Genomic DNA, 12,471 nt, shown 5'->3' with positions numbered 1-12,471 from the left:
TAATAACATGACTACAAGTATAGGTGCCTTTTCATCATATGAACAAGGCCTAGGTGTGTGTTCATTTGCTTGTATGTGTCTCTTAGTGTGCATATGTTTGTGTCTCCAAGGTAGTCTTTAGTTTGCTATACAACAGACACGTAAATGGTCTTCAATCAATGGCGAACACATCCAAAAGTAGAAAAAGTTTTTCGCTGGCATAGTAGGACAATCAGGCCTGCTATTCACCCATGTAGTTGAAATGTTCTGTATTGCCTGTGTCCTACCGAGCTTCTTTATCTATGATGTCTACTTATCAAGCTGAAACTACAGCAAATCCTTTAAAACTCCTTCTCATTCAGCGGTTATAGACTGAGAGCCATTGTTATGTTCAATCTGATTTATAGAGATCAGAGTGACCGAGCACTGCAGGGAGGGGAAGAAGAACATTGATGCTGAAAGAGAGTCTTTATCTGTCTGTATAGAGGTGCCATGAATTTCATATTCCTCCAAGTAACATTGTTTTGCGCTCGTATGCAGATTATCAGATCATTTCCATATGATTTAATGATAGGTGTAATAAACAGACAGGATTTAATTATAATTGTTGCAATGTTTTAAATCCTACTTCTCTATAGGATAAGTACATGCGAGTGGTGTAACGATGTGAGCGTCTGTCTGCCTATAAGTCTGAATCTGGTTACGTGATTTTAATATATCATTATGCACTTTGTTTTGATTTAGAATGATATGAGTTATTCTTCTAATACTTGGGCCGGTTTACCAGTACAGAGCGATCGATATATGACCTCCATAAGGAGAACCAGCTGCTAAGGCTTTTGCTTATTTGGGAGTTCAAAGAAACTGTTGGAAGATGAAAATAATAGCAGGGTTGACATAACTGTCAGACCGTATGAAAAAATGATTTCACGCCTGCAGTTGAAATCAGCGCCACATTTTTTTTCGCTCAGCTGGTGACGTTTGGACTTCTGTTCCATTCTCACGTGCAAGGGAGTTTAATATACAGAGTTCTGAGAGGCTGTCAGACAAATAAGTCTGAACAAGGTGACGTTGAAGGGCATGATGACCTGTGGTGGTTTCTGTATAATAACATATTTAGACAGAGACGTCTTAAAACTGGATCTACCTGCCTGCTAGCTAGAGACGTGGCTACAACTTAAAGCCTTCCCTAGACTTTTATGTAAATGCAGAGTCATTTATATTTTACGCATTTATATTTATTATTAAAATGTGTTTAGGAAACATGTTTGCATGCGGCTTCTACTTTATACAAAGTTTTTTGCATTGTTCACACTGCATGCATACAACTACTTGCATATTCTGGCGCTATAACTTTTAAGGACAAGCTGTACCGGGTGAAAGTAAATTTTGGAGATTGTGACTCCATAGTGTCCTCCATAGTGTTAATGAACTGATTTGGGATTGCTAAATAGCTCTCTGTTATGGGGAAGAGTCAGACTAGGCCATATTGTGCAACTGTATATTTAGACTTGTGCATTACCGTACAAACTCATACAAACCAACGATAAGGAGGGCGACCTCTGACAAAACTGACAAAACCGAACTGCAAAAGTGAGGCAAATTTGTCATGATTAGTCCAGAACAAAGAAAGGCAACAAGCAGTTGCACTGTTGCGATCACAGCAGATCTATTTTTGCCCCAGAAGATGACAATGGCCTTGATTTAGAGCAGGGTTGTCCAACCTGCTGCCCTCCACACATCCCATACTCCTCTGCCAGCCCCTTAGCTGAAAGAGCATTATGGGAGATGTAGTCCTGCAGCAGCTAGAGAGCCACAGGTTGGACACCCCTGATTTAGAGTATGAGCCATACTTGGAGGAGTCAAGCTACACATCTTCCAGTTGAATGTGTTCCTCCTTCCACTGTACGGAGCAGCAGGGTACCTATGCCGCGGGTTCCCCTTAATGCACTGGCAGCACTACCACCATCATCATCACAACCCTCACAAGTACGTTTATGGGGGAAAAAAAGAACAAAAAAACTCTAATACCACTGCTACCTCGTCTGGTGGGCGACATGGTAAAGTGTGAGAGCATTTTAAGACTGTGGGAGATGAGTGTAATGTAAGTTATGTCATAAAGTAGGAAGCAGGGGTAAGGTGAAAGAACATTTCACCAATTCTGGGATGAATCAACACCAACGTACACACCAGCTGTGTGAAAGCAAACAAGCGGCTTGAGGTAGGAGCAGGAGAAGGCAGGCCCTGCAGTCACCCGCTGAATCTCTACCCCGATAGAACAGATCTCGTCCTCTGAGCAGAGCACTGGAGTGCCCAGCCCGTTGGGCAGAGGCGAATGGGCATTTATGGGGCAGATGGTGGTAGTCCTGAAGCCATTTAGGGATGTGATTGATGACTTAAGCCAGAACACTGTCACTTTGGGCCAGGTCATCCCCTTACTTACCTACATTGAGTACATGCTGGCCACCCTATGTGACCCAAGGGTTAAGGGCAAGTTGGCCCTTAAAAAGAATTTTGTTGTGGCGGAAATTCAGTCCTACTTCATGGGGCCGCCATTATCTGCCAGTGTCTGCCTTCCCAGGCTCAGCGATCCACTACTCCTGCTACCGCTGCTGCTGCTGCACCTCTTTGACTGTCCAAAATAGGAAAATTAGGATTTAGAGTCCAGTGAAAATGTAGTAAGGATTGAATTAGTTTACTTAAGAATGAATTAAGCAAGTGACAACATAGCAGCTCTTAAATAAACTTGGAAAATATTATATGTTTCCATTGAATTAATTCATTTCCTGTAGAAGTTGATTGGGGCTTAGAAACTGGAGCTGGAAATAGCTGCAGGGTGAGACAACCCACAACAGAGAAGAGAATAGGTTAATATTAATAAAAAGATTAACTGTGGTGTGTTTGCTGCGGTGTTCCATCCCGTTTTTAATCTATTCAATTACCTTAAGAAGCAAAACCTATTGTGTTTTTTTGTTAACAGAGACGAAATTTGCATGACACTACTTTAATTAAAGCAGTCTATTACATGTGTCACTCAGCGTATCACTACATATTCCCAGAGGGAGCAACAGGCGCATACTGTGGTATTACACAATGAAAATAATTTATATGGGAAACAATACCATAAATCAGCCCCAAGCCTAATTAACCTATATTGCACGAGCCAATGAATTTCTACAGGTAATTGGTAGTTCCATTTGCTTCCTTCGGGAAAAAAAGGCAAAATAAATATAAGATAAGTGAGTAGAATAGATTTTGGTTTTTACATTTCCCTTTTTTTTTCTTACATCATTACTCATGAAACATTGTATTATTATTTCTACTTTGGGGTGAGATAACTAAATTTGAGTTTTTAGTAAAATCAATAATAATAAATATTGTCCAATCTATTAATTTGCTAACAGTTTAGACAACATTAATATCAGGTCAATTATACATGCCCCCTTGTCTGCAATAGGTTACTCATAGCATTCAATCCTCGTACAATGAATTAGTCAACAATGGAAAACTGAGAGGTTCCATTATTATTATTATTTATTGTTTTATTTAACACCATTATATTCCATAGCATTGTACAACGGGTAGACAGGACATTACAAGTAGTATATAATAATTTGACTTACAGAAAGAACAGGTGAGGAGGGCCCTGCTTACAATCAGGGGGGATTTGGGTGTATTACACAATAGGTAAAGGATAAAAGTACCACTCTTAGTTATGGACCAGCCACACAAGTGCAAGTATTGCACTTGTAAAGGTGAGCTATAAGTATATGGGAGGAAGGGCGTTAATGCGTTCTTAGGCATCCTTAAATAAGTGGGTCTTGAGAGATTTTTTGAGGGACATTCCAGAGGATAGCGGCAGTCCTTGAGAAAAATTGCAAGTATGCATGAGAGCTAGAAATCTGATGAAAGGACAGACAGAGATCATTGGATGAGAAGAGAGATCAGGTAGGAGTGTATTTAGAAATGAGTGAGGAGATGTAAGTAAGAGAATGCTAGGAAAGACTTTGAATTAAGAGTCAGGATTTGGAAATGAATTCTGAAGCACACAGGCAACCAGCTAAGAGAATAAAGAGGAGGGAAGATGGGTAAGAGGGAGATGAGCTAAGACAGGGTTAAAGTAGTCCAGACTGGAGATAATGAGGGCCTGGGCAAGAGCCTTGGTGGCATCTTGTGTTAGTAAGGGGCGATTGTGGGCAATGTTTTTAAGATGGAGTTGGCTGTTTTTTTGAGAGAGATTGGATGTGGGGGATGAATGAGAGGTCAGAGTCAAGGGTGACACCAAGACACTGATCATGAGGGGCCAGGGAGATGATTGCACCAATAACATTAAGGGAAACTGATGAGGGGATGTTAGCATTGGAGGGAGGGAATATGAGGAGTTCAGTTTTGGAGAGATTGAGTTTTAGGAAAGGTGCAGATATCCAGGTAGAGACAGATGCAAGGTAATTAGTTACATGATCTAAGACAGATGGAAAGAGATCGGGAGAGCACTGTAAAGCAATAATGCCAACTTATGCAACTATATGCAACAGATATCCAGTATGTAGAAATTAGAAATAAACCAAATATGCAACAAAAATCATTTGTAAATAATGTAATCATATTTTGCAGTCATTGTCAATTTGCAGCAGCATCATTTTTTTATGAAAAACAGACACAGCTTTATGGAAACCATACTTTTCTACTAAATAATGATTATTATTATTATTATTATTAATAATTTATATAGCACCATCATATTCTGCAGTGGGTAAAGAGGCCATAAAAACCAGTAACAGTTTAATAGCTTACAATATAGAAGGAGGTGAGCGTATATTGCACAAGACATGAAACTACAAATGTTTCAGGTGAATCAGCTGCACCACTGTATCCCAGTGCAAACATTGTTTAAATATTGTGACTAGAAACATGAAAGACTGACTGAGAAGTAAGAGAGTATGGTGGGAGACACCCAACCAGCAGGAATACGACGTGGAAAGGCGAGACAGAGGTAGGTGAGAGTTAAGCTGTCAGTTAGTAGGTCTTGCGTGATTTTTTTTTAAGAACTGGAGACACATTACCCAGGATTTTATTGTATGAAAATGTCTCTGGGTACATAGATACCTGATTAATAGGGAGTTGTGGAGTAGAACCATAAGGAATAGTAGAAATTTCACTATGAAAAGTCAATAGCATGATAACAAGATAATCATTCCCTTACGAAAAATTATTGCAGTTTTATCTGAAGTAATACTGCAGTTGCAATACTGCACTTTTACTGCAGTATTACTGCCCATTTACTGCAGTCTTACTGCATTTGTACTTTAATGTACTGCAGTTTAAAGTACAACTGTAGGTTTGTAATATAATGCAAAAAACGGAATTTTTCTACAAACAAACTGCAGTATTACTTCAGATAAAACTGCAGTAATTTTTCGTAAGGGTTGGCTGTTGATTAAGCTTGCATTGTGGTATTCTGATTCAAACAAATAATGAAATGATCAATTTCATTAAACTAATTTGTTTGGTTGCTATGGTAACAAGCATACTTTAAAACTTTGTACCAGAATCCCTTTTTATACGCAAGTTCGTGCAAAAATGTTTGGTCAATGTTACCTTCCTCTGTATTGATGTTTATTGGTTCATAAAGTGGCATCATATTCCACAGACTTATACAATGGGTAAACATATTGGACCTAACAAGTTGGCCCTACAGAAACGTGAGGTAAGGAGGGCCCTGCTCAAATGAGCTTACAATCTAGAAGGAGGTGGAGGGTCTCTCACACAAGAAGTGGAAGTGTAGGCAACCACACAAATGTATTTTAGTATAAACATTGCTTAGATAAGTAATATTACAAAAATATTAAAGAGTGAGAGGATATGTGTGAGATACCAGAAAGCAAACCCTAATTTACACATAACAGGGACAAGATTTGCATTCTTATGTCACTACTGAACCATACAGTTAGTGCATATGCTGCATTTATTTTATAGAAGGGATGCAGACATGTGTGTGAAAGTAAGTGGAAATTTGTCAAAACAGAGAGTAGGTTGTGTGTGGGCCTCTGTTATGTTTCTCCTCTCTTGCCTCCCATACCTCCACTAAAAATATGGCACTGGATAACCTCACTGAACAGCTACATTTTCCCTTTCTATGCATACCAGTGTGAGCCGTGGTTTAGGCCATATAATAAATTACAGCCTGCACTTTGCCTTGTCAATGTCACATCCTCCTGCATCTGTATTCCAGAGTCTGCTGTGCACCTAAATCACTAGTAATGTCTTTCAGAAGATCACAATTTGATCACATATGAAAGGAATGCAAAGTGCCATATTTTTTTTTGTGATCTACCAGCCCAGACTGTGATATAATTGATTATGAACTTGCTGGGAGGGCAGAGCTGCTCTGATAAATCACAGCATCATCTTAAAATGCCATAGTTTTAGATAAACGAAAGCCATGAATAACAGCTTTTATAGTCTTGTCTGTACTGCTGTCCTGCATGAACTTCTTTTTATGAGCAGATTAGTGCAGGCACTAACAAAGTCATTGTTAACATATGTTCTAATGGCAGATAAGGATCACTTGTCATCACAAGGCTGGACATTTTCAGTCTAATGTTACGTTGTAAAATTCTATTTTGATTCTTTCTTTGCTGGTTTAGTTACAGTACAAGATGTATATATTTTATTGTGGAGAAGGCATCTTAAAATAACCTAGAGATGCATTAACCTGGAGATGAATAAACCCACCTGTGATGGAATGTATCTCCACACAACCATTCTATTCAAAGCAAGTGGTTCTTTGTGTGTGTGAAATGGTGTATGTAATGGTAATATTTGTGTTACTAGTATAAAATAAATGTTCTGGGATTGTCCCCCTGTAAGTGTTTTAGTCGGATAGGTTTTTTGTCATATCCTATTATTCTACATCTGGATATCGAAAGCCATTAATTTTGTCCTTGCTTTACAATGCCACATTTAGACACTGACTAGCACCATTTAAAAATATACCAGTGAAGGTTTTAAAGATACCTGTAACATTGTACTTCCAGTGGAAGTAGTACTCACAAACATTCTATACAACACAACTGGTTACTTTAGTCACATTCCGAGTGAAGATTTTGGCGTGTGAGTGTGTAAGGCTTTATATGTGGGTTCTTTGTGTATGAGGTCGCTGCCATTTTGGTATGGCCTTGTTATACTCTTCCCATTAGCTACTTGAACTATTGGACTCTGCTTACCTTATGTCTGTAATATAGTACCACCATCAAGTGAACTCTGACCCAAGAATATGACCTGATTGCACTTTGTCTGCCCTGGCCTTGGCTTTTGATAATTACTTGCTTGAACCTTGTGCAGACATTTACCTAGGCCTGTGTTCTTTGCTCTCAGGTCTTTGATATAATCTTCTGTGGTCTAGTTAATAAATTGCTACTTTTATGATCATTTATATTGCACCAAGAATAGCACAGCGCTTGATACAGCAGGAGAGTCAAAACCTTGAACTGTTACAAACCAATTAATACCAATTTCAGTAGATTGAATATACCCATGTAATGATATTTACAGATCAAAATAAGCAATACGCGTATTCTATGTTTCAGTGTAATAAGTTAGTTCTCTTTTGATAAAGGGAAACTCCAGCCATCGTATACATTTTAATACATATGATAGACGAGTGCTCCCTTTAAATGTTCATGCCCCCTTGCATATACACGGAGGGATTCTGCCCCCACCCCAGTGCTGATTCAGCAAGAACTATAATAAGCTCTCCCACTGATTTATTTGGAGCACTTTCTGACGACCGATTGGCTGCTTAAAGCACCAACTGGTGGTGCAAAAACAAGACCACAAAGGTGAAGCTGGAGCTGTAGCTTCACCTAAAGGTGTTGAAGAATGCATGCTAAAGTGCTTAGAGAGCAGTTTATTATGCATTCTTCATTGGCGAGGCTGCACAGGACACTGAAGAGTCGCTTTAACTTTAATCCCCATAATTTTGTGGTGAGCAATTCTGACCAGGAAACTGTTATATTAAATTTACCACAATTTTGCTGTGGTAAAAATGTCTCTCATTTTTAAACCAAATATCTCATATAATAGACGAACAAAAAAAGCACAAAGCATAGGTAGATTTAATAGATTTTCTTAAAGCTATGACAGTGACAGGTGTCCTTGAGCGTGCTTAGGAAAAACTCCTTTAAAAAGTGCTTCAATTGATTAATGGCTTAGTGCCTGGAGTTGACACTCGATTGTCTCTACATATGGAAATGCAGGAAAAATTGTTCCATATAGGAGGGATGGAGGACTAGAAATGTATGTTGATTTAAAGCTGAGTTTGTGAGTTTTTTTTTTAACTAAGATCCTGAATTCCAGGGATGGAATAAATCCTAAAATATTTACTAAAAATCATTAAGACTGGTAGTACAGATGACTTATCATTGATAGTACATAGAAATCTTTCTCTCTCTTTGCCAGTATTAGATACTCAAGTGACAGTTAATCACTACGCCATGAACCTTATGCAAGGTACGCACCTTCTAAAGCAGACCTTTCTCCAACCCGACTATTCCGCAATCATTCTCCACGGCGCCCTCATATAAGTAAAACAATTCATATTTTCTTGATGAAAAAGGCCACTGCATTCTCCTGCGTTTTGGCGTTTTTTTTCTGGAGTTTTTTCTGGCGTTTTTGCCTTTCTGTGGAAATTGCTTTTTTGACCTTAGGCAGTTTTTCCAGCCTTTACACATTAGAATTTTCACCCAGCTAAAAGGGATTAGGATAAATGGTAAGTATCTGCCCCGTCCTGATGTCATTTCCTTGGTAGAGTTCTACTTAAATACGCCCCGGCGGACCCTTTTGTCTCTTTTCTGTGGTTTGTAAGGCCTGCTTTATTCCGAATGTCTGCTCCTCTAGGAAGATTGGCCCCAAATGATGGTGCAAATTGTTTGCTGTTGCTTTTGGCACGCAGGATCCAGTTGATGCGTCGGGTATGTTTATTTGTAATGGCATGTTTGTTCCAAATGGTGTAAAATTCAATATGAACTTTGTTTTGTGTGAAACTGTTTGTTTCCAGCCTATTTCTCGTAGGACACACAGATACTGGGTCCATCCTCTGCATTGTAACTGTGGAAAAAAACGCCATAAACGCCAAGGCAATAAACCCACATGGCTTTTTCATGGCGTTTTTTCTCTCCCATAGACTTCTATTGGAGAAAAACGCCAGATTTCCTTGCAAAAAACGCCAGAGTGTCAACATGCTGCGATTTTGAAAAACTGCCACAGAGCCCAAAAAAGCAGAAAAACGCCAAAGAGGACCGAAAAAAACGCTGAACAGAAAAACACCAAGTGGATATGGCATTCTGCGATTTCCTATTGAAGAACAGCTAACATCTGGCTGCAGCGTTTTTTCACTAAAAAAACGCTGTGTGGCTGAATTGGCGTTATTATGGGCGTTTTTTAGCAAAAAAAACCCAAGTGGAAACCTAGCCTAAACAAGGAAAATTGGAGTAGCGAGCTTGATCCAATGATCCCTCTAAATACTAAAGTTATGCATGCAAGCAAGCAATTCAATGAATGTATACATTTAGCGAGCATGTTGCATAATCACAGCTCAGTGTGTGCTGATTCCATGTCCCCATTTTGGAGTTTTAAAATTTTATATATATATATATATATATATATATTGTCACAGCTGGAGTGTTCTTTAAGTATTACAGTTAAAAAACTTACAGAAAAACCTTGCACTGGGGAAAACGTGCTTTATTCAGTTAATTGCTTAAATGGTAAATGGTGGTAACGACACCCCATGCATTTGAAAAACAGACAACACAAAAATGTAAAGGGACCACACAGCTATCATATACATTAAAGCGCATTTGATTGTTGGCATATTCCTTTAAACTTTTTGACCTAGAATAGCAGTGCCCAGGAAAAAAAAGGTTTCATTGAAAAAATAGACAACTTCTATGACTTATTCAGTGGGTTGTGTGGAGTATTAGTTCAACTTAAGTAGATAAATTTTTACATTCCAGACCTTAAAAAGCATTGTCTAGAATTCATAATACATGTCTAAAGAAGTTTAACGCACTGTAGAAACCTATAATGAATTCAATGCACAGAGAGGAAAAAGCATAGTATAACAGTAATAACCTTAGCTTTTCAATGTCAGCACATGGACTGTACCGTTAAAAGACACAACCCTACTTCTATTTAAATTCTATCTCACTAAATAAGGAGTATATTACCACATCTACTGTCACCTCCATACATGTAGCTTCTCATCCAATCATATATATATATATATACATATATTTGATATTCCATAAAAAAAGCATAGAAGTAGCAGTCAAAACTGTTCCACCAACCAAATAAAATATATGTCTGCTCACTTGCTCTAGAGCTGTTCATTACTAATATGCGAAGATCACAACTCTGGGATCCCAAATGAATTCTTTGTTCAGTCCAATTGATTCTTTACATTAATGTATGTTCCCGTAATTACTATTTTTCAGTCAAATTTAAGAAGCATAACCAATTCCAAGACACGTAAATTGTCTCTTTTTAGAGGACAATAAAGAGACAATTCTCTTAAAAAAGTATGGTCTGATTTAGACGGGCCCACAAGCACAAGTGACGTTACTCTGTGTCGAAAGCACGGCTGCTCGAACATTCAAGAACAAAGCCTCCATGAAGGTTAAGGGATGAGGGGAGAAAGAGAGTGAGAGAAAGGGTAAAGAGGTAAGTGGGTGAGGCAGGGAGGGAGAAAGATAAGTGAGTTAGAGAGGGAGTGAGTGTGTATGTATGCATGACACAGTGGGTGTGCATGTGTCAGCATGATTGTGTATGTGTGTGTTAGCATAAGTGTTTGTGTGTGTTAGCATGAGTACAAATCTGTATGTGTGCGTGTATTAGCATGAATGTGTATGTGTAAGTGTGTTTGCTAGCATGAGTGTGTAAATGTGCATGTTAGCATGAGTGTGTAAACACACATATGTTTTTTGAATGAGTGTATACGTGTGTTTGGAAGTATTAAAGATGTGTGCCAGTGTGTATTACAACGAGAGGGGCACTTGGGTTTGGCTGCCTCCCAAAAGGTGGGATAAAAAGGTGCCAGTGCTTCCCTGGGACAATAGCTTATGAATTCGTGACTAGTAGTATACATTGCAGTGAATATAAGGAGGCAAATCTAAATAAATAAATGTTCTAAAATTCTACTTAACGACCTGTAGAAAAGAGGGCAAAGCATAGGTTATGGTATGTGTGTCAGAGAAGAAAACACAAATGGATTTAAACAATATGAAGATAGCACCAAAGAGGATCCTGCCTAAGGGGAACGCCCACCATTTTTAATATTAATATCACATAATTATAATATATCAATATATATATATATGAGTTTTCATACTCAAAATACTGTGTCTCTTAAAAATAGTTGTTTTGTTGCATAAAACAATGTTTTTATACAGCTGAATTCTAGTCATTTGTATGTGACTCTGTTATCTTAGTCTCATCTTCTAGACAAACACCCCGACTCCTTATCTTACTGCCTTGTGGTAAACAATAGAATGGCTTGGTCTTAATTATCCATGCACTGACACATTGACTAATGAGAGCAGAATTTAATTAGCATTGCCACAAACAGCTCCGTATGGCATTAGAGCAGTGAAAGTTACACAAAATATCATGGTTGTCTACAATGTATGTAACAATTAAAGTAAAAGAGTTATTTTTTCAACACAACTTCCCCTGTAAGTTTTTTTTTTGTTTTTTTTAACTATCATTGTTACTGGGTTATGGCATGTAACGTATTTAATATTAATTATATATATTATGACCAAAATAGCAACAGCTGAAAAACTTTGTCAAACCGAGGATTAAAATCAAGCACTTTGTACACATCAGCTGTACAGCAGAACATACCACAATATGTCTTTATCACTGTCGGCTCCATTTAAGAAACAGAAATTAGTGAGTGACATGGGTCAGGTAATGGGATGTCGCCTGTTGGCTGTTTTCTGTCCTTGAGACCTTTATGTATTTTGCAGCACGCGTCGGAAATGATTTATTTCTGGTGCTTAGGCACAGGCATACAGCTAAAAAGGTATACGCAACTGCTCGTGTTCAATCACTCACTGGTACAAACAATTAGAGGTAGGTAATGCCGGCATTCTGGCGTTTAGTCACAGACACAACAAACTCGACATAAGAAACGTCACAAGCAGTTAGGGGCATTCAATGAATTGTGTGCTACTCATCAGACAGAAGCAAGACATAGGATGAAGAACAGCAGAGCGTGGTACAAAAAAAAAATCACTAAGTAGTGAATGGCGTTCTCTGGAAGGTGATGACTCCTAGCCTGCAGTCAGATTTAGAATTATAGCCATCAAATACTGTATTGCTTTTTAATAGGTATTCAGAACTGTTGGACACTCCAGCACCTAGCTCAGCCTGGCTCGTCTAAGTGGAAGGAACAGTTAGAAGCCAGAGCCAGGTTATCTGTAAGACATC

The sequence above is a fragment of the Sceloporus occidentalis genome, unplaced genomic scaffold (assembly GCF_023333645.1).
Source record: "Sceloporus occidentalis isolate IW3139 unplaced genomic scaffold, rSceOcc1.0.p SCAF_25, whole genome shotgun sequence".
Classification (NCBI taxonomy): Eukaryota; Metazoa; Chordata; class Lepidosauria; order Squamata; family Phrynosomatidae; genus Sceloporus; species Sceloporus occidentalis.
Note: the sequence above shows the minus strand (reverse complement) of the source record.